The 6,376-nt window shown below is 35.0% G+C and overlaps 1 protein-coding gene across 1 annotated transcript in view; it reads right to left on the reverse strand.

Moving 5' to 3' along the window:
• The window catches only part of Atf3 (Activating transcription factor 3), an 82,461-nt gene extending 76,850 nt beyond the window's left edge, over positions 1-5,611 (reverse strand). Inside the window, exon 1 of the mRNA XM_034977011.2 lies at positions 5,159-5,611. The gene's annotated coding sequence lies outside the window, so the exon portion shown is untranslated. The remainder of the gene's footprint in view (positions 1-5,158) is intronic.
• Between the last annotated feature and the right edge of the window lie 765 nt (positions 5,612-6,376).

Here is a 6,376-nt window from a genome sequence, read left to right on the forward strand (position 1 = left end):
CTGACCAGATATTGCTATTTTAAAATACTACAATACATTTTTCTACAAAGGAGACGTAATTTTCACAGGAAAGTATTATTATTTGAATAACTAATGAAAGGAAAATTCTGAATGTAAACCTGCCTAATATAATTATTTTTTAAATAACGTGAACTCTAAAAGCTTTGCATATTCCGTAAAGCAATTTACTTGCCTACTTAATTTTGGTGTGTCCAAGGTTAGGATGGATATAATAATAAGATCGATCAATACATATTATTTTACGTAAAGTAAAAGAGGAAATTCATTCAGATACTCAAAGAGAACTTTTAGTAGAAAAGGCATCTAAATCTGACTAACCGCCACACTTAAGAGTCCTTTAATCGTTATACTTAAGGCATTCCTTAGTATAGATTTTAAAAAGTTCACTCAAGTTTGTTGTTACTCCTAATATTTACGAGTATTTTAGAGTTCAACACACTAGTTATCGCTGATACAATTTCACTCAAATCTCGGCTTAGTCATAACATCAGACACGTTACTAGTTACATAACAATTGATAATGAATATTCAGGATGTCTGTTAATGTCATATGGACGTGTTGACTCAGTTCAATATGTAGATATAATATATATTATAAATATAGATAAGTTATGATATATATGTATTATAATATGTAGCTTTGTGTAACGCTTTACGTAATATGTTTCCGTGAAACGACAGACAGACTGCACGGCGCTTTTACTAATGTCCAATCTGTAGCTGTACAGTGTAGTGTACGTACACAAATATTATAAAAAGACTTGTCCTGACTGACTGACTGATCTATCAACGCTCAGCTTAAACTACTTGACGGATAGGGCTGAACCTTGGCATGGAGATAGCTGCCAAGCTGCTGATTAGAAACTGAAATTTTTGAAGTACCGAGGTTTTTTTATCTAAAGAAAAGGTGGTGAAGCTTGTCATAAGTTATGCCTATAGAAAATTGGTATTTAGGCGTTCGGTCAAATAGCCAGTTTATAATATAAGTAGATACCACACGTAATTTTAGATGCACACACTATGGCCTCAGATACAATCTCATCCAACAACCAACGATTATTTTTAGGCAAAGCTCGCAAGAAAGAGTTTGGTTCCCGGTTAGTAATCTTACTTAATAATAATTATTATTAATCGTAATCCTAATATCGTAATTCTAATACTTAAGTATTACCTAATTATAAATGTGAAAGTTTGGATGTTTGTTCACGCCACAATGACAGAGCCGATTTGGCTGAAATTTGGAATAACACAGGCAATTTTTTTGGAAAATCAAAGATTTCCCGCGGATTTAATAAATCTATATCAACGTGGAGAGTCGCGGGCATCTTCTAGTCTTCTTAAATATATAAAACGAAAAGCTAACCGACTGATCTATCAACGCACAGCTCAAACTACTGGACGGATCGGGCTGAAACTTGGCATGCATAGCTGTTATGACGTATAGACATCCGCTAAGAAAGGAAATTTGTAGTCCACGCGGACGAAGTCGCGGGCATACATTAAGTAATAATGATTAATCGTTGACTACCATAGAGTCGTTGTAAGGAGTTGGTGGTAAGCTTATTTCAGTGGTGGTCACCACTGGACCAACTTTGATTGAGTAGGTAATCAAAAGCTTATCTTGTTTGTTCACAAAAGGTTCACAATATGCATTACGTTATTATTTTCATTGATAAAGTGAAATATAACATTAGCCATCAGTATTTTTATGTAACAACACAGGCGTTGTCTATGTAACAGGTTTGTTATCAAATCAGATAGCGCGATTGCTATCACAGTTAGGACTTTTATGACTAACTGACACGCCCCGGTTTTGCTTGAGTGTCGTCTAAAGGAACGAAGAGAACGGGCGAAGCCTTCTATCTAAGATTTTTTTTAATATTATCTTTTATCAAACAGTCGGTTTTCTTGATATGCCCGCGACTTCGTTCGCGTGAATTTAGGGTTTTAAAAATCCCGTGGAAACTCATTGATGTCCCTTGTTGAGCCGTGGCTCCGCTGCGGCATGACTGAAGGACAAACCAACAAACAAACACAATTTCGTATTCTAACAACAACCTACTTACCATATCTACAGTATTTTAATATTATACTTAGATATATGCATATGTAGCGTCTAACATAAACATAAACAGGTGCACCTCAAGGTTTAGATGGTGCTAGTAAAATTATTACAACGTTAGCTATTTACATACACAATATTATGTACAAAGTAATTGGCTATTCTTTAATAAATAGCTGACGGGTACAAAATTAGCGATTCTTTGATAATAATTACTTAATAACTAATTATGTTTTGTATTTATGTCATGTTGTTGGCTTTGAATTACATCCATACTAATAATATAAATGCGAAAGTGTGCCTGTCTGTCTGCTAGCTTTTGACGGCCCAACAGTTTAACCAATTTCAATGAAATTTGGTTTAGCTTACATCCCGGGAAAGCACATAGGCTACTTTTTATCCCGAAAAATCATAGAGTTCCAACGGGATTTTTGGAAAACCTAAATTATCAAAAGTATCTAAAGATAATATTCTTGCATAATAAGTATTGAAGAATGATTGAAGATACACATTTTACTTTCTCTGGCATCCGAATCTGGGTCAAAAAATGTAAACATACACACACAAAGGAAGTACGGTACGAAAGTAAATACGTTCGTTGTATTGTAGGTGTACCAACCGAAATCTTTGAAAATAAAAGTTCAGTTTTCTTCAAAATAATTTCAGTCTACTATCTTTTATAATCGGAAGTTAGAATACTAAACAGTACTTAAAATATATAGGTACTTAAAAGGAAAAGTTGGCTGACTGATCTACGCGTTATATAGAAAATCTCACACAGTTAGCTAACTACCTACTAATGTAGAGACGTCCAAATTAGCATAGTTAATTATTTCCAGGGTGGTTGGGTTTTAATGGGAAATGTAATAAAGATAATAATTATTGTAGTGGGTATACCTAGTATGTTAGTAATAATTTTATACAACTAAGTACCTATTGTGTTATTAAAAGTTTTTAACACTTTTTAAACAAAATATTATGAGCTAGGTGAGGGTTACGTTTCCGTGAAAATCTCTCGCTACATTTTCGCTATTTTCGATATCATTCGATGTAATTAAGTTATGCTAATGAAAGTAATGACAATCAAACTACCTAAGTCCAATGCGAATATAATAAGTTATTATTAAGGTACAAGCTTACATTTAATAAGTCTCCAGTTAGAATTTATAGGACATGTTCAAGTGAAAACCATTTTCGCTAAAAGCTTACATCCCATATAATTAATGCTAAATCTAAGTATGTATACTATATATAGTTTTTTTTTTATTGTACTGACCTGTAAATTAATAGTGTAAGAGTATCTATAAATGCTAAATACTAATCTGACTTAGTAATTATTAAATACTCAAAATTTTACAATCTAAGTAATTCAAATCATACTTAATATGAAATTCCTTACTAACTTTTTCTTTTTTTTAATTTTATTAAAAATATTACAATAAAACTTAAAGATAGCCTTATCTAATTACTGTACAGACACGCCGCGTGAAATAGTGCCAAGAATACTGGCTGCAATTCCGCGCTGGCCAGCCAGGCTGATCCGTTGCGCAAAACATATTAATCGCGGTAATACCGTAATAATTTCGTACCTTACTTATTACCTATAACCTATATTACCTTACAGTTTACACTTAAAATAAGTACTTAACTAAATTTTGTATTCCAGTTAGAATTCATTATAATACTAATAAGACCAAATGAAAATCTCTGCATTTTGGTTGAAAATTTTCATTCCATGCAACTATTATGGAACTTTGATTTTTCAATTCCAGTTAGGTAGAATCTGCAAGACATTTTTAGGGTTCCGTACCCGAAGGGTGCCAACGAGCCCTATTACTAAGCCGCCGCTGTCCGTCCATCCGCCACTCAGTCCGTCTGTCAGCGGGCTGTATCTCGTGAACCGTAATACCTAGGTAGAGAGAGAGAAATTTTCACAGAATGTATTTCTATTGCCACTATAACAACAAATAATAAAAATTTCGAAAAAAATATCTTGTAATATACCTACCTACTACGATGGCTCCTATGTGAGTCCGACTGGCACTTGGCCGGTTTTTTCTGTTACGTTGATAATAATAGGTAGTTAAAAAAATTAAAATCTCAGCATTTTCGCTTGAAGATTGCATTCCATGTTTTATATTATGCTAACGAAATGTTAAGTTATGAAAATCACAACCAGACTAGACATTACTAACTACTTAGAAACTTATTTACTAACTGAATAACTGTATACCTATATACCTACCTACCTAGGTACTTACTTAGTAATAACATGCTTTAATGTAGAGACTAGTGACTACCACATTTCTTACTAGAATTTAATACTTAGGACATTTTCAATGGAAAACTCTACAGTTTCCTTTGAATTCATTTTCCTATTCATACTATACAAGATAGGTAGGTAGGCACATAGCTACCTACCTTGTATAATATTCTAATGAAATGCTAAGCAATATTAACCATTTAAATAACAAATCGTACCTATACAAGATTCGCTACAGTTCAGAAGCGGAAATACCTAAGCAAACTCAGCCGGATTAGGAAAGAAAACGTGCTAAGGGTTTAAACTTTTAAGCGGTGCTTAAATACCTACAAGGTCACTTGTTTCTTTGCCAATGAGACTTGGGAGGCTTCGGCTGCGGCCCGTTAGTACTACCTTACTGGCAAAGTACCTCATTAACATTCGGTAAGATGCCAGGTAGAGAACAATTATGGTTATGGGTAGGTATATATAACATTGCGATCCTCTTCCAGGGATAGGGTAGCGTGTTACCGTCTCAGATTGGATCGTTACTTAATTAGTGTAAACGCAATCAACAGTTTAGCTGCCAACAAATAATATCTACTTACCTACCAGATGATTTCCAAAAAAAGCATGTAGGTATAATAGGAATAAGTCATATTTAGAAAAAACGGGCCGAATTGTGAACCACCTCCTTTTTGGAAGTCGGTTAAAAACATATAGATGTCTCTCACTGATTCCAATCCGCAACTCTTTGTACGGATTCATGCAATCTAACCACACGGATGACCACAAGATCTTTAGAACTTACTTCGGTTATAATAAAGCCTTACCTTAGCATTTGCCAGGCACCGCGTGGAGCATCTGCACCAGATCCTTATTCCGCAGTCCCAAGACCCTCAGGCTCGAGAGCTGGCAACACTGTCGCAATTTCACAGACTTGGAGAATGCGTCGAACGCATCCGCACCCGGCACAACACGCCGCGCGATCAAAACATAGCTTCCAACCTTTTCGACACACAGACTCGATTTGCAAAATTTATTCATCGCATCCGCCGAAAACACCGATAATTTTTACGAGTAACGAAAATAGGTACGCACGATCTATCTATCTACGATAGATAGCCTTGGTAAATAATCTCCCTACACGAATTAGCACCAGTGAACTGTCGGAAAACACCATAGGATGGCAGTGGAAGTCGGGAGTCGCCGGGAAACTCAAATTCGCGATAAACACGTGAGCACGAGGCGCTCGCCGGCCAGAGAACCGTCCGGTAAACAGAGAGAACGAGCCTCAACAACACACGCACACACAAACAAACTCTACACAAATACACACATGTGTATGTGTCTCAGCGCGCGCATTCTCGCTTCGGACAAAAATAGATATCACGACATACTTGACTAATCGCAGCTCACAACGATCACGTCATGAACAAAGCCGATTGGTGAAGACTACATTGAAGGATTACTACAGTTCAATTAGCGATTAACTGAAACTTTTTGATAAAACTTAACTGATATCAAATCGTATGGGCAGTTATCGAAGGAAGTATCGGAAAAGTAATTTAGATTATCATATCACATTGTCTTATGGGACCTTTGGAGAACCTTTTTTTCTCGGAATTTCAAGAAAACTTGTTTTTCGTGTGCTGTCTCTATCTAGTAGAGTCGTTGGTAACACGATTTTTAACGAAACGCTCAAGCTTGTTTTACTTCATTTAACTGATGAGATATTAATTAATAATATGTACCTACCTAGTTATATTTTATAAAGGAAAATTATTTAATATAGTAAGTGTTATAAATTGAATAGGTAGGTACGTAATTATTTATTATTCAGTACCTACAGTTAAAGAAAATAGCCAATGCAAAAATGCTTCATTGTATCGATGCATAATTTTTGTGCGAGTGAGTGACTCTGATTAAATATTTTTTCACGAACAAGGATTAAAAAATTATTTAAGAATCAAAAATTACAATCCCACTTCTGATCAAAATTCTCATGATTGAAGATATGATTTAACGGCCGAGTACTAAAACGTCTCTCT

The sequence above is a fragment of the Maniola hyperantus genome, chromosome 16, assembly GCF_902806685.2.
Source record: "Maniola hyperantus chromosome 16, iAphHyp1.2, whole genome shotgun sequence".
Classification (NCBI taxonomy): Eukaryota; Metazoa; Arthropoda; class Insecta; order Lepidoptera; family Nymphalidae; genus Maniola; species Maniola hyperantus.